Source organism: Jaculus jaculus, chromosome 9, assembly GCF_020740685.1.
Source record: "Jaculus jaculus isolate mJacJac1 chromosome 9, mJacJac1.mat.Y.cur, whole genome shotgun sequence".
NCBI classification, from domain to species: Eukaryota; Metazoa; Chordata; class Mammalia; order Rodentia; family Dipodidae; genus Jaculus; species Jaculus jaculus.
Genome location: NC_059110.1, coordinates 128,666,983 through 128,691,862, shown reverse-complemented (window position 1 = coordinate 128,691,862; position 24,880 = coordinate 128,666,983). Strand labels below are relative to the sequence as shown.

The following is a 24,880-nucleotide window of genomic DNA, read 5'->3' as shown; positions in this document are numbered from 1 at the left end:
TGTGATTAAATACTCCAGGTGTGGGTGGTTACCTTCAAGTTACAAATGTGAGGTCTCAAGAAGTGGAATTGGTAAGAGGTATAATATAATACATGTGTACATATGTGCATAAATATGATTATGAATTAAAATATAGTGAATCATGCTTTCTGTCCCTCTCTCCTTTCCCCTTACCTCAGTTTTCTTTTTACTTTCTCATTTTTATTTGGCTTGTTTTTTTTTAACTTATTTATTTTTATTTGTGTGTGTATCTGTGTGGCCCACAAATGTCAGAATTCTCTTGATTCCACTTCCCATCATCCAAGGCTTGTTAGAATCACAGATGCATGTGTCACTTTGTGTCCAGCTTTGTATGGATGCTGGGGAAGATCAAAATTTGTTAGCAGGCTTCTAGGCAACTGTCTTCAATTGGCATATCAGCCATCATTTTTAGTTTGTGACAGGATCAGGCTGGCCTTGGACTTGAGATCACCTTGCCTTAGTATGCCATGTAGTGTGGTTATAGGAGTGTGCCACTGTGTTTTAACTTCTATTACATTTTAAAGTGACCTTAGGTAATAAACTGAGAAAATGGGCAAACTCAATGAGCAGATTATAAGAGTCAGTTACTCATACCTCTTACCAACTCCATATATTTTTAAGGGAGGAGGGGTTTATTTCAGGTTATAATTTAAAGTTATAGTCCATCTTTATGGGGAAGTCATAGCATCAGAGGGATGAACAACTGCCCAGACTTCACCCACAATGAAGGAGAAAATAGTGAGGAATGTTGATGCTTAGCTGGCTCTCTCCAGCGAACCATGAAATGTTGCTTCCCAGAGTTAGGGTAGGTGTTCCCAGATCAGCTGATCTAAAATAGAAACTGCCTCACAGACACACCAAGGTAATTGTCTCCCAGGTGACTCCAGATACAATCACATTCACAATTAAGAATAACAATCATAGATGTTAATGGTACAATGAATGAGTTTAAAATTAATAAAATAAAATAAAACGTATTAATGTTTAATTACTAAAAAAATGTGAAAAAATGAAAAATATAAGTGAAGAAAGAGCAAGCAAGATAGAAAAGTAAAAGTATAGGATGTGAAAGCATGAGAGACAGCAGTAAGGGAACACACAATAAAATGAATACAGAGAAAGACAAGGCAATACTTAAAATGAAAGACAAAAGACCAAAAGTTATAAAACGTTAAAAGTCACTATGTCGGTGGCAACCTGCTTTCTGGATTTGATGGCTCTGTGTTTTCCTGTGGAGTGCAAACAAGCTATCCCCACCTGGTTGTGTGGTGCGCTGCGTCTATCCTCCATTCTAGCTGGAGTGTTCCTGTGTGGGAACCACCCTCAGCCTGCTCCTGCTAGCTGAGCATGTATCGCTCTTGCTTTTTTTGTTGTTTATTTTTATTTATTTATTTGAGAGTGACAGACAGAGAGAAAGAAGGGAGAGAGAGGAAGAATGGGCGCACCAGGGCCTCCAGCCACTGCAAACGAACTCTAGCTGCATGCACCACCATGTGTATGTGGCTAACGTGGGTCCTGGGGAATCGAGCCTCGAACCAGGGTCCTTAGGCTTCGTAGGCAAGCACTTAACTGCTAAGCCATCTCTCTAGCCCTTTTTCTTTTTATTATTATTAGATATGGACATATTTTGTATATAAATATTATATGTTGGTACCATCCCTCCTCCCTGCCTCTTTTTTGAAGAGGCCTTCCTCATTGGGGATGCAGGTCAACCCCATGGGGATTGTGGGTCATAAAAGTGTGGAACACTTTATGAATTTGTGTGACATCCTTGAGCAGGAGACATACTAATCTTCTCTGTATCATTCTAATTTTTAGTATATGTGCTCCCGAAATGAGCACCCAACTCCATATCTACAGACCTCACATTTGTAACTTGAAAGCAGCCACACTTCAAAAATTTAATCATATAAATTGAAAGATTTACAAATCAGTCATTTTTATTGTTGAATGAGTTGTTGACATTTACCAGCACTGGGATGGGTCTGTTGCTAAGTGCTATAGAGCACCTGCTTGACATGTCCACAGGCTTGCATTCTCATTTCAGCACTAAGTGGTCTCAGCCACTGCTTATAAATAAATCCACAATGTGCCCAGCAGCTCTGGTTACTATATACTGCTCTGGTTGCTTGGGGTTATAGCATTTTCCTCTTTCTTTTTCACTATCTAAATGACAGACTAAATAATTTCCATGGATACCGAGAGTAACGAAAGTTTTTTGACATTTCTTTTTTACTGGGAGACGTGAAGTCCAAGTTAGAAGCATATCTTCTCATCCTGATATGGAGAATGGGCTGTTGGAAGCAGTTCAAGTTTTCTTTTGCAGCATTTCAGGCATCAGTGTAAGGTCAGGAAAGTTGTGAAACCTACAAGAAGGCACATTTTTATCCGAGTCTCAGGAAGGACTTCCCCTTTGGTTATGTGGAGTCATCATAAAATAGGAACTGACATGGGGGGGGGGGTCGCTGAGGTCTGGGTCCCTGAAAACTACCAAGCAGAGAATGAGAATCATTTACAGGGGACACTATAGAGGGGCTTAAGTGTCAAGGAATGAGGCTGTATTCACGTCCTGGTGATACCCCTGACATAATAAATCTTCTTAGCTTCCATCAGTTTTCAGTTCTCAAAGGGTCTTTGTTTGGTAACGTGTCTGTTATTCTGCCAGAAACAACAGCCATCTGCAAAGATCATTGACTCAAATTCAGTGAACAACAGAAGCAAGTAGAAGCGCCTATGGTGTTCCACCATTTGGGTCTGACATGACATGCCTGTCACTAATTTGAAAGGAAGTAGAGGCTGACCAACTCACAACTGACTTTCAATTGCAGTTGTTGACATCTCTGAGGACAACTGACTTCACTTCCACACAGTTTGTCTGGAGAAAGGAAAACAGGCCTGGAAGGTTCAAAAATGTTTAGAATCCTAAGCAGTGGGAAAGACTTTCAGGAGGAACACGCTGTTTACTGTCGAGGACTTCAAAACACTTCCTCCATATCCTATGGTATCCAAGCAGACAGACAAAATAACAGGAAGTTCTCAATCTGTCAAAAAAAAAAAAAAAATGGTACCTGGGTGATTTGCTTAAGTCATTCATTCAGAAGGGAGAGTTGAGGCAGGGGCTGAGAGCGTGCAGAACAGCTTCATGACGTTCACTGGGTGTGGAAAATCAAGCTAAAACTTTGTTGATTACCTCATGTCTACATGGTCTTTTACAAAAATCAGACAAGATTTTTTTTTCTTATTTAAAATTACTAAAATGCAAATGAATTGATTAGCATAAAGTTGCCAAAGAGTAGGTGGAATTTGCCCCAAGATTGATGCATTTCATTTGCACACTTTTACGTGTGTGTTTGTGTGGCCTGTGTACGTGAATGTCTGCACATCTGGAGGCCCGAGTGGGCGTTGAATGCCTTTCTCTACCTACATTATCCACCTTATTTACTGAGAAAGCGTCTCTCACCGAGCCTTCTCGAGCTTGCCAGTTTGAACAGGTAGCTTGTCTAGCCAGCACACCCTAGGGAGACCCTGTTTCTACCTCAGGGCTGGGATTACAGACATGCGTCTCACATGTGCTGTGTGTGTGCGTGCCGGGGACCTGAACTCAGGCCTTCGTGCTTGAGAACAGGGCAACTGTTTGACCAAACTGACTGCACTGACCCATCTCCTTACCCCTGTATTTGAATACTTTTAATGTTGCCTAATCCTCTGCTCATTGCTTCTTTCAAGTAGATTCTTTCAGTGCTTTCCATTTTCTATTTGTCTTTTCACTACTGATATAATACCCTCCCACCCACCTTCCTTCTGGCACTGCTTTTAATATCCCCCCAGTGAGGGCCACTTGGCACAGACTTAGGTAACATTTAGTTTGTCAGATACAGTTTTAAGTGCTTTATAGACATTAACTCATTTACCTCTAAAAATTATATAAAATAGCTGTTTTTAACCTCCCTTTTATTGATTATGGGATTGGAGCACAGAGTGGTTAAATAAAGTAACAGTTATAATGTCTCTTATTCTAAAGAAGCTCTGAGGACAATTCAATCACACAACTATCTTAACTTGATTTTTAGAAGAAACAATGTTGCATTACTCACTCCAGGGAAATATATTCTGTCTTTATCTGTTTTCCCTGAAATCTTGATACTATGTATAAACATATGTTTTTCACAACCTTTGCTATACAGCCTTTGTGTTATTAAAATGTTATCTAAAAAATTTGATTCTTTGATCTATATTTCACACAATTACCATCATTTTATTGTGAACCCATATTCTGTTATAGGTATATTCCCCAAGTGTTAAATCAATGTATCTGGTGGAGCGTGTGTGCACACCTGTCTGTGGGTTCATATGCATGTGTGTGTGCATGTACACGTCTGCTTGTACATCTTGAAACCCGATAATAGCATCATGCGTCTTCTTCATTGCTCTCACTTTCTTCTTTGAGACAGGATCACCTGCTGTAACCAAAGCGCACCAGTTCAGCTACACTAGAGAGGCGAACAATGACAGGGCTTACCTTGTCTCTTGCCTCCCCAACACTGGGTCTGCAGGTGTGCCCCACCACCTCTGCGATTTTATCACATGTGGACTGGCTGACCAGGGAGCTCCAGAAATGCTGTCTCTGCTGTGAACCCTGGGGTTACAGGCTAGTGCGCTCCTTTCCAACTTTCGACATAAATGTTGGAAATCAAACTGCTTGCACACAAAGCCTTCTAATCTCCTGAGCCATCTCCCCGGCCGTTGCTTATTTTTTACAGAGATTTCAAACTTTTCATGACTGATCTATTCCACATGATACACCTTCCTAAAGCGAGAAAACTTTGGAAACTGAGTAAGTAATTGTTCTCTTACCTCAAACTTAGAGGAGGAAAACAAACCCCCAACTTGAAAGCAGCTTCTCACAGAACATCTAAACGTTGTCCTTGGATTCACCGCCACGGTTACTGATAATGCTTCTTGGGGCACCCACTTCCTTGGAACCCAAGTGAAACGATGTTGAGCAAGAGGGTGTTTGTCTTAGGTGTATGATTACATTCTCAGACAGGGTGTGTGTGTGAGTGTGTGTGTGCGCGCAAAAACAAAAAAAAATTGCTTTACTGTGACAAGAACAGAGCGCTCGTATGTAAGAAGGGCACACTTGACCAAGTTGGACAGGCCCTGGGGATGTCACCATGGGACGGTTCAGCCTTCTGGGCCAATGTGATGTTTAGGTGCAGCATGCGGCCACTTTGTCACTTCAGGAGGGAGATTCTTGTGATTTAACAGACTCTTAGGGCTGTGATCCAAAGACAAAGTTGTAAAAGGATATGGAGAAGGGCTATTTCTCCTGCTTTCTTTTTTTCTGTCAGCTCACTTTGGCAAGCAGCTCTACCATGAGTAGGCATGGGAACGAATCAAAGTGTTGATTCAGTAGAGCAAAGCTGAGGACTCGGGCCTTTGTCTCTGGTGTGTGTGTGTGTCCGGAAAGGCAAAGAGAGAGATTCTCCTGCTGGGTTTTTCATCTCCATGGTGGTAGGTGTTGACAGCATCATCAGAAAGCGGACTGCGAGGCAGAGAGAAAGGAGCTCTGCGAACCGCAGCGTTCCGAGGAGAAGAAAAGACACGCGTCTTGGTTCTGAGCTCCACTCACTGACACTACGGTAAGACCTGACTGCAAAGTGCTGTCAGCCTGGGCTGAATATGCCTAGCTTGCCCTTGCTCTTCTGCCCGTTCTGTCTGGTGGGTGTTGCCGTGGACACCTGAGCCATCCTTGGGCTCAGTAGTCTTGCTTTTTTCTGTGGCAGGAACAATGGCTGAGAATACTTTTTCTTTTTCTTTTCATCTCATCTCTGGGGAGTGCTGGTATAAAGGGACGAAGAGCGTATTTGTTGCATGTGGCTCTGAAAGGGAAGTAACATTCAGAGACGGAGACTGACTTAGCCAGAGGGACAGAGTGGGGACAGTGTTGACTGACGCCGGCAGTGTGGAAGAGGTGACTCTTAACTTCCCAGGAAAGCAAGCCTCCACACAACCCGCTTACTGTGGCCCTTCGCCCTTCTTCCTCTGCCGCCAAGAGACATCAAAAAACTGAAACTGAAGGAATATGTTGCTGATGTAATTTTCTCATAATGGCATCTTCACTACCAAAATATGGACACAAATGCCATGGAAATATTGTATGAAAGCAACTGCTGCTCCCTAAACACTGACGTCTGATTAGATCTAAAACACTAGGCTTTCCAGTTTGTAGTGTGTGTGTGTGTGTGTGTGTGTGTGTGTGTGTGTAACTTCTATTTGTTTTCTTTCCATTTTAAATCTTACCGTCACTAGGGAGTAAATGACATTTGGTTTACCCATGCCTGTTGGTTCCCGTTTCACTAGCAGGAGACATAGCTAGAAGATATATACCTCCTCTATATAGAAATTCTAAGACTTTAGATATATGGTCATAGGTTTGACCTTACCTTATTTATTGAAGAACTTTAAACTTTGCTTTCAAGTGACTCTTTTCTCCCTCCTTTTATTTCCCGTGAGTCTTGAAATAGCCCTTACAACTTAGGAAAAGTTAAGACGGGATCCCCAGAGGTCCTGAAAGCTCAGTCTGCAAGGTGGGCCCTCACCTGCTACTCATTAGCAGCATGACCTTCCCAAGTGTCCCCGTTTCTCAAAGCCTCCCCTCTGCAACCTTTAACAGTATCAGTCTTTCAGATATTATTTAATCTGTTTTGATAGGGTACCTGGCACAAATGGACTGCAAACTAAATGAAGATAGTACTTACTAGCTCTACTTTAGAGAAGAGAGTAACTTTGATGTAAAGAGTCAAACTAATTTAATGGTTAAACTCAGATTTGATTCCAAGAATCCAAGAACAAATATGTTTTGCTCTAAGGTTTAAGAAAAATTGCAATTTTATCAAGAACAAGTTCAAATACAACTGCAATATTAAAATAAGTTCTAAATACACTTGTTATAGTTAGTCACACACACACACACACACACACACACACACACACACATACACACACACACATATATATAATCAGCTTTACCCTACTTCTTCCATGCATTATTGACCCACAATATTCAACATTCAAAGACCCCGTGTTACACCCTGTTACATCCTGAGTCTCATCCTGCTGAAGAGCTCAATCTCTGTGGACAATAATGCATCTGAGGTCAGGGAAGATATTCTGAGATGGGCTGGCATGAAAGAGGACAGTCAGGAGACTTTCTGTTCAGGGGTATTCTGTTATGTGTGCAGAGTATAATAGAAACAATCATTTCATAGTGAAACATTTTAAATATCCAAGCATCTACCTTTAAATCTACTCAGTCTGATAGCATACACTACCCTTGCCACCATGGCTACTTCAATTTAGAGATGTTTGATCTAAATACTTAAGCTTCTGGTGAGCATTTCAAACATTGATGGGATACCTGCTATTTTACAATGGTATCTGGTTTGTTGACATAATTATCCCCTTCTAAGGTATAGGGAGTGAATAACTATTCTGGCTTAATACAAGAGCATGGTGGTGGTGAGATTCATATATATATGAGTTTGTTCCCTAAGATCAAGTCTAATTGATTAAGGTAAAATCATTATTTTGGTTAAAAAAAATACACCTAGAATGACAAGTTGTGAAGAATATGACAAAGTCTAAAGAAAAACATTAAAAAAAACAATATTTAAAACATAAATTTGGGCTGGAGAGATGGCTTAGCGGTTAAGCGCTTGCCTGTGAAGCCTAAGGACCCCGGTTCGAGGCTTGGTTCCCCAGGTCCCACGTTAGCCAGATGCACAACGGGGCGCACGCGTCTGGAGTTCGTTTGCAGAGGCTGGAAGCCCTAGCACGCCTATTCTCTCTCTCTCCCTCTATCTGTCTTTCTCTCTGTGTCTGTCTCTCTCAAATATAAAAAAAAAAAAAAAAAAACATAAATTTGACTCACTTTCAAGAGGCTGTAAGTAACCCCAGCCCCACAGTAAATCAGACTTGCCTGGTTCCAAAAATCAGTACCCAGGACAGCCAGCTATTCTTGGATAGTTGCCTGTGGCATTATCCTATATTTTACTTTTTCATTAACTTTGAGACAGAGTCTTCCTATATAACCCTAGCTGACTGAGAACCTCCTATGTAGATGAGGCTGGCAGAGAAGGAGCATTGATCCTCCTACATGTGCCTTCTGAGTGCTGAAATGACAGGCATTTGCCAACATTCCTGGTTTCCCATAATGGTTGTTCAGAAAATCCCTGATATAATCTGAGTTGCCTTTGAATTGCACTTTTTTTTGGTTTTATGTTTGTTTAATGTTTGATCTATATTCAGAATTACAAAACAAAACTGAAAACAAGTCAGCTAAGATATAGAAGTCAGGACCATGATCAAAGGGGTAAACAGAACCAAAACATGGAAAAGCATGACTACTTCCTGTTGGCCTGAGAAGTATGGCTCAATTAGGAGACTCGAAAGCTTTGACCTGAATTAGAGGATGAAGTCTTTCTGGCACTATTTTTAATCTTATTGGACAGATTTTCACTCACATTCATCTCCTGACATTGGAGTAAATGCTGTGTGTTCATCAATGAAGCATAAAGTGGAACTGTTTTAAACATCTTGGTGTTAAAAGAGAACCTCAGAATTATTTATCTGAGCAAATGCAGGCTCCTCTTCCATTATTCTTTTGATTATCCAGATGTCCAGTAATTTGTCTTAGTCTTCAATAAATGGCTTTTATTGTTGGATATACTGTTATCAGGGCACAAGGATATGAGCTTGATCCCCAGCACACTTGCAACATGCCAAGAATGACCAAGCACAACTGCAATGAGCAGGCGAGAGACGTGAGTATTGCTGGAAGTCTCTGGTCAGGCCATCTATTGGAACAATGGGTTTCTCCAGTTCAAGGAGTCTTTATCTAAGGGAAATAGAGCATAAGAGTGAGAGAAAAGGATGTCCCATGTCTTCCTCTTACTTCCACATTTGTGCAAATGGGGCATGCATATCTGCAAACAGACATGCATACATTACAGAGAGAGAGAGACAGAGAAAGAACTATATAGAGAGAAATTCTAGCAGTAAAACACATCCTTATTAATTTAATGAAGGTATTAAATCATCACATCATAGAGAGGGCCTATATCCCTATTGTATGAACAGAGGGTATCCCATTTCCACAGGCGTGGTTGCCAGCTCCTGGGAGCAGAGTCAAACTTTTCTTATCAAGTTTAGTTCACCATTAAAAGAACACAAGAAGGTGCTTATTGGTTAACTTTTCCTAGGAAGTTATAGGAAAATGCTTTTTCACCTTAGATACACAGGGCACCTACAAACCCAAGAAAGGATTCCATCTAGATACAGCTCTGTGAACCAATGAGTTTATTGCGGTTACTTACATGAATATAGATGGCCCAAATGTAATTATACCACGGCAGGGGTGAGTTGCCTGGGAAACTTATAAGCAACTAGACCATCAAGGTGTCCCACCTCAGACTACTGTTGCTATCTTCGAAAGTGGTCATCTCAGTCTTGGGAGAGGCATCTCATGGGTATTTTATGAGTGTTGTGAACCTATTGAAGGTCTTGTGAGCCTGCTTGGTGACCCCTACCTCCTCAGGAGATGTTAATAATCTTGGTATCTTGTAAGTATCCTGTGGGTTACTGTAGCTTCTCTACTCCAAAGCAGCAATTGCCATGTCCAACCTAGAATACACAAATATACTACAGTATAGTTTATGAATGTAAGTATGTCTATATTTAATAGCTCTTTTCCACCTTCTTCTTATGTTAGTTGCCACTTTTCACTTTCACTGTTATAGGAGCCTGTCTTAAAACACAAGATACACACAATAGGCCATTACTCTGAAGATATGAAATATCTCCAATTAAACAAACTTTTGTTACTTTCATTGGGAATTCTTTGTGGATGAAAAAACTATTTTTGTTGAACCGTTGCCTTGATTTTCTGGGAAAGATGATTTTCAGCCCATTTATCTCACTGTTCATTTGCTAAATGTCTGAGATGGACTCAGATGAGGTGGGAGTGACCAGAACTCTAAATCGCCCTACCTATGACCTTCTACGGTCCCTAGAAGAGAGGTTATTTGATCTTACATGTAGTCCCCTCTGCTACAGGTTTTGACCTGAGCCAGTCCTTCTGATTCCTGAGGAAGTGAATTTATAGCACATCTCTGGGGGGCTCCATAACTATTTCTTACAGCTAGTTCTGCTCTGAACTTTTGTCCTCGTTCTAAGGCCTGGATTTTTTCCCCTTTTATTGAGCTCGGGTTCCAAGACCTATCTTCAGCCTGATTCTGCTTCCAACAACTTCTTTGCTTCTGGACATTTAAAACATTAGTGACATAAGGTTGGCATGTAGCTCAATGGTAAAATGCTTGCACAGAACATTAGTGGCATAATGTGGCAGCTACTTTATAATCCTTTTCTCTGAATACCTATTACCTCTTGACCCTGAATTAAACTAAAACTTTGTTGAGTATTAATTCTGTATCGAAGAAAAATATAGCAATCATATCAACATCTTGTTGTTAGGGTTATTAGGAGAATTGAACATATTCCTGGGCATGAAGTGCTGATAACTTGAGATGTTCTTTCTATTTTCAAGTTGAGGACCAAGTCTGACCATTATGCTCTCCCAATTTGGGGGTCTTCTAAATCCCAGCTTCATAACCTGGAGCCTGATGGCTTGTACCAAAACTCCTGGGTGCATAATTATTATCACCCAAATCTTCACTCTGGCAAGGCTTGCATTTCTTAAGCCCCCAGTGCTATCTACCACCTCCTTTTATTTCTCTGATCTATCTTCTATGGAATTGATTAAATAAAACCCTGCCTTTGCTCCCTATGCTGTTCACCAGTAACTCCATGGAATCTCTGTTTGTCTACAACCGTAAGTAGACCTTTCCCAGGCCTAGTGCTTGCCTCTACAGTATGAAATTCTAAAATATTGGCCTATATGTTAGTATTTTAGGTATTACATCACCTATAAACCTACATGCTTCAGATCTGAGTGTTAGAAAATCATTGTGACCTTCCCCACGAATAATTGCTCCCAGCACCTGGCTAAGATTTTCAGTTCTCCAAGCCCACAGGCCAAGTAACGGGAAGGCCCTCTGACACAACGCGTTGCTGATGAACACTTGTAGTGACCTCTCAAGGTCACAGATTCAGAATGCTAGGTATCTTCTGTCAATATAGTTTGGAGACATCTCTCTCCAAAGGAGAAGAGGCTCCCTAAGTGAAAATTTCTGTGCTACAATAATATCCAAAGCCTGTTACATCTCTCCCTCTCCCTCTCCCTCTCCCTCTCCCTCTCCCTCTCCCTCTCCCTCTCCCTCTCCCTCTCCCTCTCCCTCTCCCTCTCCCTCTCCCTCTCCCTCTCCCTCTCCCTCTCCCTCTCCCTCTCCCTCTCCCTCTCCCTCTCCCTCTCCCTCTCCCTCTCCCTCTCCCTCTCCCTCCCTCCCTCCCTCCCTCCCTCCCTCCCTCCCTCCCTCTCTCTCTCTCTCTCTCTTTAGTTTTTCAAGATAGGGTCTCACTCTGGCCCAGGCTGTCTCAGGCCTTGAAATCATGGTGATCCTCCTACCTCTGCTTCCTGAGTGCTGGGATTAAAGGCATGTACCATTACACCTGGCTTTTGTTACATCTCTTTTGAAATGATATAAATGAAACTCTTTGGGTCATAAGCAAGCCTTATGGTTACTTGTTTATTTTTAATTATAAAATAAAAAGTATATGTTTTATTATATAAAACAGAACTTAATTTTTTTTTAAATTTCTTTTTAATTTTTTTATTTATTTATTTGAGAGTGACAGACACAGAGAGAAAGACAGATAGAGGGAGAGAGAGAGAATGGGCATGCCAGGGCTTCCAGCCTCTGCAAACGAACTCCAGACGCGTGCGCCCCCTTGTGCATCTGGCTAACGTGGGACCTGGGGAACTGAGCCTCGAACCGGGGTCCTTAGGCTACACAGGCAAGCGCACCTGCTAAACCATCTCTCCAGCCCCAGAATTTCTTTTAGAAATATGAATATATTGGGAAATTTTCATTCTTATATTTCTTTTGCGATAAGGTACTTAGTATAGCTTGTTTAGAAATTTTTTACATTTGATCTTAGCCAAAAGGCCAAGAAGCAACGTTTAGGAAATTTTTAAACAGATAACTTTTTTAAAAAATAATTTCTAACCTGTGCAACAGAACTCTTGCACTTGCCTTTTTGTCATAACCAAGATTTTGTGTCCATTGACTCAGATGTTCTCATGTTTCTTTCACCTCTGATATTACCAGGCAAACAAACCCTCATTAAAGGTATCTGTTAATGGTGTGAATTTCTTCTAATTTTATTGACACTTGACTGACATGATACCTTCATTTGAGCTCAGTCTTCCACAGCCTTTTCCTTTCTATAGATATCAACACCTATAATAAGAAGAATTCAACTTTGGTCACAGTTTGAGAGTGCCCTTGAAAAGAGCAAGCAGATTATCTTCTTTGCTTAGTGAAAGTAGCTTTGGGATATTCACAGAGAACCTGAGAGTATGTGGAGAAGTTAGATTGTTGATCTTCTATTTCACAGGTCAAGAAGCAGTCTTACACACCTACTGACACACATATGCACACACACATGCACATGCACACACACACACAGAAATATCTTCTATTCATAGCACTACTTGCTATTTATTTATTTATGTCACAATCTTGTTATGTAGCCCAAGCTGGCCTTAAATTTACCATCATCCTGCCTTTACCACCCCAGTGCTGGGATTACAGATTTGCACCACCATTGCTGGCCCAGTTTGGAGTGTGTATGACTAAGGCTACATAATCTGTAAGACTCAAGCTTCTGCCTGCAGAAGCAATCAATGCCGAGATAATTCAGTATTCTTTGGATGCGTGCACGAGGAAGCTTTATCCTTGCTCCCTTCCTCAGGATGCTCTGTGACATCACCGACACTGGTTTGTTTTTCCTCTTGTGTTAAAACATTTTGGCTTCTTTCCAAAGGGTGTCAAGAGACAAAAAGTCTTCCCTCTAGTCCATGCAATGGTTGTGTGACCTCACAAGAGGAAACATTCTTCATGTAAAGATATCACCAGATCACATACCTCCCAGAGCTAGGCTTCCTTTGGCTTCTTTCCATGAGATAACTCAAAGTCTTTACAGTTTGCCATGGCAGGGTCCTTCAGGTTGAGGCGTACTCATTGTTCTTTGTTTACATAGGTGTGCACATCAATGGCTCATATTGTAAGACAAGCAAGTAAATGAGCTCTAGAGAACAAATCACCTCACATTTTGAGATACTGTCCAGCAACCCAATGTCCTGAGTTGGAGGGACAGCATGGGATTTCCTCAATTCTAGAAGGAGGATTAAATTTTATACACAAAAAACATGCATAGTCCAGAGTATGCACATTAACCTTATTGCTCCATTCTCAGCTTAGCAAGAGCTATCTGGACTGCAATCCACTTCTTGGAAAATTTCTATAGTAAGCTACCTTAATCCTCTGTGTTAGCTTGTTGATTTTTCCACTGTAAATAATACAATTACCTGAACCTGGTTCCATCTGTGAGGATCACAGATGCTGGGCCCCACTCTTTGTGATCCTTCAGTGGTCAAGTTGCAGATGTCATTCCAAGTCTCAAGGTACTGCTTGCAGAGGTCAGCTCCAGATGCTGGTCCTGTCTTTAAGCATCAGGGTTGAGAAGGTTGGTTTGGCTTCTGAGTGGCCACAACCAAAGAGGAATGGATAAAGGAAATAAAAGCAATAACACACACACACGCACACTTAATAAAAGTATAAGTGAAAGTGTTGTCTAGGGGAACAAAAGTGAGCTAATAGGAAGAGAATAAAGAGGAGAGTAGAAGGATGGGCAGTTGAACGTGCTTTACATACTATATGTTCTGTGCACTTTGTGCATATAGCATGTTAAGCACGTTATTGTAAGTGACAGCACTGCAACGCTGAAAGAAAATATTAAGCTAGGCTGAGGAATGGGTGTTCCTGAACACAGAAGCGTGTGGAGAGATGCTCTGGTGAAGAGCACTAGCCACACTGGCATGAGGACGAAGAGTGCTGATTTGCCATGCGTTTGGTTTTCTAGCACCCATGTGCAAAACTGGCTATAGCCACATGCATACATGTCACACTAGTCCTGGGGAAATGGAGACTGAGTAATTTCTGAATGGTCAGAATTTCTGACTGAAAATGGCAACTCCAGGCAGAGAGAAAGAGAGGAGAAAAGAAAGAAGGGGAGGGGAGGGGAGAGGAAAGGAGAAGAGAAGGGAGACAGTGAGTTTATCTCAAGAAAATAGTAGAAATGCAATATAGAAATAGAGGAAGGTCAGAAACATTTTCCTGTAGCCATCTCGCCTGTGAAATATATACACATATGTGCATGTAACATACACACATACATAGCAGAAGCAGGGGATATACATACAAGATTTTTGATTGGCATTACCAATCCTTCAATACTCTATGGAACAGACCTTCAAGGTTGTAACATACTTTCCCCTGGGTTGTATTTTTGACACCCTACCCATAACTGTTCTCAGTTGGGATGAAATTTGTGCTGTTATATATAGTCCAGAGTAAAAATCTCCAAAAGGAAAGGAAAGTCTATTTGTCCATAGATTGGCAAGGTCACAGGTGACAGGGTGTGGCTCCCATATGAGAGCATTCTCTAATTCAGACAGGAAGAATAGAAGTCAAGAATGGGTTTCTCCCTGTAAGAATGTGAGATTCCGCTATGCTTGACAGAACAGGAAAAGCTGGCGTTGCCATGTGTTGTCAACACCCCCAGAACCAAGAGCGCAGGATCCAAGCGGAAACTCAGGAGGGTCAGAGGAGGAGGCTGATGGACCTGGCTTTATGCTTCTTAGTTTTCATAAGAGTTTAGCATGATTGGGCCAAATGAGAATGAGTAACTGCACAAATATTTCCTTAGCCTGTTATGTCTCCTTTCTGAAATGTCTGTGGATATGGGAGCTGGCATGCAAACCCTCACTGCTGGTTGGGAATCTGGTGTGTGTGTGTGTGTAAATATTGAACCCAGGGCCTTGAACATGCCAGGAAAATACTCTGCTATTGAGCTATACCCCAGCCCTTCTAACTTTTTTGTTGTTGTTTTTCAATAAAGACATTGCCTTTCTACAGGAAAGTTGCATGAGATTCGAATACACAAATTCCAACAAAGTCTAAATTTATGAGAAAAGAATGGGCAGAATTTCTTTCTCTGATGAAGGGTCAATATTTCTCCCTCTGGTTCTAAATTATACATACAAAAAATAAATATTTCTTTTTATAATTTTCTATTTTTATCCTAAACCACAACACCTCCAAGGCGATTGGGAAGATGACTTTATTTTCATTTTTGGTTTTTCAAGGTAGGGTTGCACTCCTGCCCAGCCTGACCTGGAACTCACTTTGTAGTCTCAGGCTGGTTTTAAACTCACAGGGATTCTCCTAACTCTATCTACAAAGTGCTGAGATTAAAGGCATGAATTTATCACAAAAAAAAATCTATCACAAGTAGGTGCAAGATGGCATTGTAATTAGACGGAAGTAAAAGGAAATTTTGTTTCCAGAGAAGCACTTGTTTCATTTCTGCCTCCTCTTGTCAGCCTCAAACCAAAGTAGACACAGGGTCCATACTTGAAAGCACTATAACTAATCTCCAATATTAGTAGCTAAAATTATTAAATTTTCAGATTTAAAATCTGTTCCCTTGTAGCTATGTAGCATACATTCTTAGCTAACTATTCTTTTATTTGGATGTGAGAATTGTATTTGCCCAAGCTAACTATCACTTAGATTTTTATAGACACTTTGCCTGCTAGGCAAATTAGCCTAAGGAATTAAAGTTTAAATTCCTGAACTGCTTTTAATTTAACTGTCTGGAATTTTCTCTTGATTATGTCCACCTCATCTGATAAGTGAGTTCAAGGAATATTAAAATTCATTTTATGTAACCTGCCAGGTATATAAATGGAGTATTCCATCTAAAGCATATAACTTATTCTAGTTCAAATGTCATTTGATTTCTTACTACTTTTAAGCCCCAACATTTTTCATTAGCTAACAAAGTAAGGATGAACTACAAAAGTAGTTTGCTGGGAGACACCTTTGCTTGTTAAGTGCTGGGACAGGTCTCAAATTCAGTCACTTGTCTTTTGGACATGATCATGTTGGTATGATCATGCTATAGGTATCTCCATTGTGATGGATCTATTTTGGCAGAAGATGTGTGGTAGAGAAAGGATGAGCTAATTAGATATTGAAATAATCCTCATAATCTTTAGATACAGTCTTCATAATACCACTGATAGTGTTTAATATTGACTAAATCAAATAATAGCCCAATGACATTTCTACGGTCTTTATCTTTTCTTGACTACTGTGGACACCAGTGTACATTTGCATGTGATATTATGATAGCTAATTTGTGGCTTCCAACTGGTCAGGATTTAGAATCCACATGGAAACAAATCTCTGGGGTTGTATGAGATTTTTTTTCCAAATTACATTAGTTGAGCCAGGATGACCCACCTTGTGGTGGTTTGCATGTAGCATGTCCCCCATAGTCTCATGAGTTTGTGATCAGGCCTCACAACAGGTGAGTGTCCAGCTGGTGGAGTCTTTGGAAGAAGGAGCTTTGCTGGCAAAGATGTGGCCTTTGGGGTGGGCCTTGAGGTTTACCAGCCTCACTCCCCTGCCAGTCACTCAGCCTACTTCCTTCCTGCTGCTGTGAAAAGATGTGACACTATGGCTGTCAGTTCTGCCATATTTTCCCCCACCACATAGAAACTTCCTTTCAAAATGGTAAATTGGAGCATACCGTTGCCTGCCATAAGTTGCTTCTGGTTCCAGCAACAAGAAGGTAACTGTCACACACCCCTTCTGTGGGTGGCGCAGTCTCATAGGCTGGGATCCAGGCTTATATCAAAAGGAATGAGCTGGCTGAGCATTGGTATTCATCTCTCTGCTCTCTTTCCTCTCCATGGGCAGAGTGCTGCCAACTGTCTCAACCTCTCGCTGCCATGTCTTCACCATGATAGAATAGATATAACCTAGAACTCTAAGCTGCAATGGACATTCCTTTCCACTAACTTATTTTTGTGAGGTATTTATCTCAGCAACAAGAAGGTAACCAATAGAAAGAGGCTCTTAAGGAAAGATACAAGCCCTTTACAATGAGTTAGAAGTCTCTCTATCTGCTCCTAATTCAATTTGCCCAACTGATGGGGGGATGAAGTTTTATTATTTATTTATTTTCATTTTGGCTTACAGTATCTAGGGGAAGCTTCATAATGGCTGGAAAAAGTTAGTAGAGCAGAGGCTGGAATCAGCACCTTACCAACATCAGGTGGATGACAACATTAGGAGTAGAAGCCAAACTCTGGCAAGAGGGATATGGCTATGACACCCCTAAGCCTGCCCCCAACAACACACCTCTTCCAGCAAAGATCCACCTTCCAAATTGCCACCAGCTGGAAACTAAGCAGTCAAAGCACATGAGTTTATGGGAGATACCAGATTCAAACCACAACACTGCCAAAATGAATATTTCAGTCTGATTAGTATTGGGACATATCAAGTCCCTTTATAAAGAAAGCTTTATGGAGTTGCCACTCTTTAGATATTGATTGATAATAAAATGCCAACCTTTCAAATCAGCTAGGGTTATCTACTCTTCTCTGACATTGTAAACAAAGGTATAACTAGGAGAGAAAACACAGAAAATCAGATGCCTAGAAATGTAAGTATATCTAATGTATTTAAGTCAGATCCACTACTTATGTCTTCTGTTAGCTGCTGCTACGGGGAACGTGTCCCTGCTCAGGGGCCTTGAGAAGCACACGCTGACAGAAAGCTAATACCACACAAGAGAAGCATGCAGTTTATGGTATGTCTTAAAAGGCTATCTATCTCTATCTGTCTGGTTCTTCCTAGGAGACTAGCTTGTCCTGTATTTTTAAAGCCTTCTCAATTTATCTGTATCCACTGGAGAAATGGGAATAGAGCCAACAGACAATAACGTTTGCTTTATTTTTCTCCTCTATAAAGATGTCCTGAGTTTTCATTTTGACAGCTTAAAACAGAAACTGAATCATTTAAAGGTCAGGGAAGTTGTAGACACTATCCAGGGAGTTCCAGGTCTACAAGCAAATCACATCTGTGAGCTCAGGGATTCCCGGAAGATGGGATGAGCTGATAAATAGACTCAAAGTTGATTAAAAAAAAAAAAAAAGACGGGACAATTTGCAGGCACTTTCTCACAAATAGCAACAGAGGCACAAGATTTGGATTGGTTGGGAGGCTATAAATACCAAATGGAGAAGGGCAAAAGTCATAGCACATATGCTTCCCATAAATTATATTTGTTTTGGAATGCAGAGTTAGGTTTAATCAAAGCAGTTCCTAAACAAAACTGTATGGAAGCTATTAAAGGTCTGTCATAGGTAACTGGCTTTTCACACCACACAGAAGAGCATTATAGTCATTGCTAACAAGGAAGAGTAGGTGTCTATGCATGGCTTCTGTCCTTACTGGTACTCATAGTTCTTTTGCCAGTCCTTTCTGAAAGCCAGGGAAATTAGATGCAAAAGTGAACCCTTAAACATGTGTGGGAAATTGCCTATCCTATAATTCATAGGAGAGAGAGAGGGAATTCTCTTCAGCAGATTCTGCACTTGAATAACAATAATTAACTGTTAATGAAAATTCCACTTTTAGCTTGAGGGGAGGGTAAGTGGAAGGGGCACAAAACTGAACCCAAGTGGAAATGGTGCCATAAAATCCTATATCCTGGAAGACAGACTGAAAGGTTGAACCCTGAACAGGACCTTAGGGGGAATACCTGAATAGAAGGGACCTGGAGAGGACAGAAGCAGGACCTGAAAAGTGACATATCGATCTTCACCAGGACCCCAGCTGAAACCATACAGGAACTGGGGAAATGAGCAAGAGTGCTGCTTTCATAGTGAACCTGTTATCAGCACAAGGGTGAAAGAGATAGACACTGGGGACACTCGACACCTTCCAAACCAGAGATCCAGAGGCTCCTAAGATCCCTTCACTGAAGTAGACTTAAAATGCACCCAAAATGGCTCAGGGAATTTTGCAGAAGAAGGGGCAGAAAGAGTCACAGATTGCGACATTATGCAGAGACATTGCCTCTTCCCCATAACTGACAGCTGCCTCCACAATTTCCACGGGGATGACTTGAATCCTCAAAGAGGAGGGTCCCTTTGGGGGGGACAGGGATGAGGGGAAGGGCCAACATGTGTTGTTTACACACTAAGTATGTCCATAACTAAGAAAAACATAAAATAAAAGAAAAGAAACAGTAATCATGGTTGTATGCCCTGTATAAAACACTTATTACATATCAGGTACGGTGAAGGAGGCTTGGGAGCTTTGGTTCCTTTTATACTCAGAGCACTCCATTCATCTATGTATGCAGATGATCAAAGAACAAGCTGATACAGGTTATTTACTCACACAAAAACATACAAAATTAGGCTGGAGAAATGGTTTAGTAGATAAGGCATTTGTCTGAAAAGCCAAAGGACCCAGGTTCAATTCCCCAGGACCCATGTAAGCCAGCTGCACGAGGTTGCATGCATCTGAAGTTTGTTTGTACTGGTTAGGGGCCCTGGTATGTCCATTCTCTCTCTCTCCCTCTCTCCCTCCCTCTCCCTCTCTCTCTCTCTCTCTCTCTCTCTCTCTCCTGTATCTTTCTCTTTCTCTCTCAAAGAAATAAGTAAAAATTCAAAAATGAAAAATCTTCCTATTAGTCCATGAAGTATTTGAACTCAATTCAAGTTTACCAAGTCCAGTCTCTGTAAAAATTTCAAGGTAGTAAACCACTTGCTTCAGACAGTTTTAGAATCAGTTGGTGCTGCCATATCATCATGGTTAGGATGGAAACCAGTGACATACAGGAGGCCTGTGCTCTTTTCAGACTTAAAAGGTAGAATGTTAGGAGACACGTTTTCAAAAAAAAACCAAAAAACAAAAAAAAAAAAAAACAAAAACACTGCAGCCCTATTCTGCTTGAGTGGTATGGTCATGAGGAAGTACAGTTGATAAATGTATAGTTAAGGAAGACATGGATAGGATCATGGAGTGAAATAAAACTATATCCTAAATCCATAAATAACTTGTGTTCAAAATTCATCTGAGTAAAGAAGGGGTTTAAACCAGTGGCATATACTGAAAGCATACAGTTGTACCATGGCACAATATATGTATGTATGTATGTATGTATGTATGTATGTATGTATGTATGTATCTATCTATCTATCTATCTATCTATCTATCTATCTATCTATCTACTAAAGATAAGATAAAATATACCTAAATCAGACATTGCTGGATCAAGCCAAAGAGTGAAGATTTCAGCAATTGAATGTGATCTGGAAGGGGGAAGGGAAAATGTGGTCCTGGATGGGGAAGGAGGCCTGCAATTGGTACTTCTTTAGTTCTGACTGTTTCGTGGAGCCTCCATTTCCCAGCTGCTTTCGCAGTTGCCCTGAATAGTCTCCAGTGTCCAAGGCAGATCCCACCACCTCTCCCCTCCACCTCCGTGTTTCAAATGAGATCTGGTTTCACTTAGATGAATTAAATGTCACTATATTTGTTTCTATGAATTGTTCCAGCAAAAATTACAGCATCGGTGTCTGACATTAAACGTCTGTAAGACTGTCTGTCTCTTTGGGCTATTTATAGTTGGCTTTTAAAAGATCTAATAAATGCTTTTCGATTGCTATTGGTTTGTTTTCTCTTTTCAGAGACTCAGAATTGGCAGGTTTCAAAGCATTAACTGAAACTACCTGTTTTGCTCTTTGCAAAAGATGTGTATGCGCTCATTGTTAAATTTTAGAATCATATATATGAGAAAAATGAGATAAATCATCACATTAAATGGAAGGGGCAAAAGATTTCATTATATACAACTCTCTCCATGTTTAAATATGTTTACACCTAAAAATACATCACTCAAGCTCTTTTATCATTATTATTTACTTGTGCCACAATTTTTTCCCATTTTTTCACTCTATCAGTTTTAATAGTTATACTAAAGAACAAATATGTGATTAGAGTATAAACTATGAATTATAGTAAGTTCATACCAATGAGATGATTGGGTGTATTTATCACTACAAATACTCCTCTGGCATCATGAAATCTTGTGCTCATCCATCATAAGTTTTTAGAGTAAAATATTTGAGCAGAATTGCTAGATTAATCTAAATTACTAGAATTTGAATTCACATCTATTTTAGAGGTTTTTATTATTATCACATATAAGTAGCTGGCCTTCATTAATATTTCATATATGCATATTCATATGAAACATCAGTAATATTTCATATGTACCTATGAAATATATATACAAATATGTATGTATATTACCATGTCTTTAAGATGACAATGTCATAATTTAAATTAACATGGGGGCAGACAACTTTCTAAATATTCAATTCAGAATTAAAGTATAATCTGAAAATATAGATTATTAAATTTCCTTAAACACATTTTGGTTCCAAGTACAATTTTTGCATTCCAGTGTTTATATTTTATTTATTTATTTATTTGAGAGAGAGAGAAAAGAAGGGTAGACAGAGAATAGACATGCCAGGGCCTGTAGCTACTACAAATGAACTCCAAAGGCATGTGCCACCTTGTGCATCTGGCTTACATGGGAACTGGGAAATCAAAACTTAGTCGTTAGTCTTCACAGGAAAACAATTTAACTTTTAAGCAATCTTTCTAGCCCTAAATTCCAATTTTTAGAGAATTTTGTAACATAGTTACATACAATTATTGACATATCTGTAGTCAATCCTTCGAAAGATGCTAAATTAAAACAGAGTGATTCTTATAAAAAATAAAGCTGACTGTGAGTCAGGAGCTAGAAGAGGGAACAAATGATAAAGGGAATAAATGGATTACTGGTGGGTAGAGAAGGTCAGTTTAGGCTCGATGCTGACTCTCTTCAGTAGGACTGGAATTTCCTTGATGATAAGTAGCTAAGCTTTATGGCATGACTATTCACTCAGCCCATCAAGTACAAATAGCATGATTGACAGGCCGCATGTTACATTAGATGCTGACAATATAGGAATAAAGATGTCGAATGTGATTTTTTTTTTTCTTTTGGGCCTATTTTGCTGGGCAATCATGCCAACATAACAATCATGCATGGGAAGTGGGCTTGCAAGGTACTTTTGGGTACAGACCCTAAGAAATGGATATTGTTGGCACTGTGGACCACCACGCCTCTGTTAGCACTTCTCAACTCCACATCTGCAGGGTGTCTGGGAGGGAAGGCTGTCCCACTAGGTTGCAATAACCACATCTGTTAAAGAAGCCAAGAGCAGGCAGGTTAACAAAAGAAAAAGCATTAAATGCTCAGCAGCGTCACAGAAACAAAGAGTAAATCCCCTTCCAAAAACAATTAAATAGAAAGCTCTGTCAGAGAGAAGTGAGAAACCGGGAAGTTGGTAATTGTGAGGGAAGATGAATGGTGTTTAGACATCTGACTGGTAATTTCTGGTAAGGTTTGCCAAAGTTTACTGTGGTGTGGTGTGGACAGATGTCTCTTTTCTGGTAATAGGAGTTAATCTTCCCTGTTGATGAAATTCCTGGGAGAATAATTAGTGACACTTGAGTTTCTTCTGGAACATTCTATTTCTGAGCACATGAGGTGCATGTGAGGAAAGGCCCTGTTCACACTCCCTTTCCCTAAGTTTCCTCAGTTCAAAATAATCACCATCCTAGAGGGGAGATGATTCACTGGGGGAAGTGCTTGCCTCACTAACATGAAAACCAGAGTTTGTGGTGGTGGCATATGCCTGTAATCCCAGCACTGGGGAAGTGAGACAGGGAATCTCTGAGGCTCACTGGATAGCTAGTCTAGTTGAACGGGTGAGTTCTAGGTTCAGAGAGAGGCTCTGAGTTAAAGTGTAAAGTAAACAGTGAAAGGAAGTCCTTCTAAATGAACCTGTGGTCTCCACATACACATGTACATGGACTCATACATATGTGCATCCACACACATAAACACATGCATGTATAGCCTACATACACATACAAAAAATAAATAAATCTGTACATAAATGGTACATATTTGATTGTTGCACTTCCTGAACTACTTCAGTGACAATATGTACCATACATATTACATAAACTGATCCCAACAGTATCTTATGCTCAAAACCCACTATTGAGTCATACTTGGCTCTCAGGGTTTAGTTTCTTAGCCCCTGCATTCATGAAAAGGAAGATGCTATATCTCTAGTAGAGCAGTGTGAGGTAGTTATACAGAGAGACAGAGGTCATACACATGCACTGTGCATAGTTCATATTATGCAAGGTATTCCAACGGCTATGGAAAGTCTTTTACTTAAACAAATTTTACAACATTTTGATTTTACCTTTTTAAAATAAAGTGCAGGAATGGCAAAAATAGGTGATGGTTTAGATCATGGTATGAAACACTGATGAATCTCCTTTGGAGGTGACCCAATAACTAAGAACTGATGATAGTTTACATAACAGAAGTTATGGAAACTGACTTGACTACCATTTTTCCTTCATATTGCTGGCACAAGGTACCAAATTAAAAGCAGCCAATAGGAGGAAAAGGTTGATTTTGCCTTACAATTTCAAGAGGAGGTCCTATCATGTCAGGGAACAATGTAGAACAGAGGCTGGATATCACTTTTATTTGCCACAGCAGAGGGCAGAAACAACAAGAGAATGACCTGAGCTCTGGCAAGGGGGGACCTAGGATATAGTACCCCAAAGTCCATCCCCAGGAGCACACTTTCTCCAGTGAGACTCCACCTCCCAAATTGCCATCCACTGGAGACCAAGCACTGAAACATGAGTCTATGGGGGGAATACAATTTAAACTACAACATCTATACTCTTACAAATATTAGATATTTAAGAAATTTTAATTAAATTGATTTTTAACTAGTTTTGTTGCTGTTCAAGCAACTGGTCAATACAAGTGAGTACAAATTCCATAGAAACAGATATCAAAAAGCATAGAACATCAGAGGATTTAGGCACAGAGAAAACATTATCTGAGCAAAAGCCGAATATAAATCAAGATTAAAAAAAATATATCCCAGAGGCTACTTCCTAAGAAAGCTTCCTGGACACGTCAGCATTTACTGCCCATGGCCACTGGCCCATAGCTTTAAGTGTTAGCACTCAGAACCTCTGTGTCAGCTCCTCAATTGATTCTTGACTGTGAAATTCTGATTGATTACCACAATATCAGGTAACCCTGCTGCAGAGGCAGAGGGAAGAAATGTTAACTAAATGATAGCATCACCTTGGTGGTGGTGGTGGTGGTGTTTGTGACAACTGGTGACATCTTGCTGATCCCAGACACGATCTCTTACTTGAGAATGGAGATTGCTTCCTGCTTTTCTTCTGGCATCTGCTCTTCAACTTTCCCAGTGGATTTTCCACTGGGCAAGCCAGAGAGGTCTTCTAAATTCTATTTTTATTTATATCTATTTATCTTTATAAAGTTTTTATTAACAATTTCCTTACATATAGACAAGAAACCATGATCATAACTCCTCCAAATAGCTTTCTTTTCCCTGCTCACAAGTCTGCCTTCCACTGAATCCCTTCTTCTTTCGAACTAGTTTCTCTTCTATCTTGATGTTACCATTTCCCCCTCCTACTATGAGGTCTTGGGTAGGTAGAATCAGCCACTGTGAGGTCCTGAGTCGCATGGCCACTCTGTCTGGCAGGTAGTACCGTAAGCACTTGTCTCCTTCCTTTGCCTCTTACACTCTTTCTGCCGTCTCTTCCACAATGGCTCT

General features: G+C 40.4%; 1 protein-coding gene and 1 non-coding gene across 2 annotated transcripts in view; one reads left to right on the top strand and one right to left on the bottom strand.

The window, feature by feature from the left end:
* Positions 1–24,880, top strand: part of Kcnj16 (potassium inwardly rectifying channel subfamily J member 16) — a 57,730-nt gene that overhangs the window by 19,695 nt on the left and 13,155 nt on the right. The gene's annotated exons all lie outside the window — the stretch shown is intronic.
* LOC123463761 lies at positions 1,756–1,863 on the bottom strand. Its single transcript, XR_006639146.1, has one exon. It is a non-coding gene; the product is annotated as a U6 spliceosomal RNA (small nuclear RNA).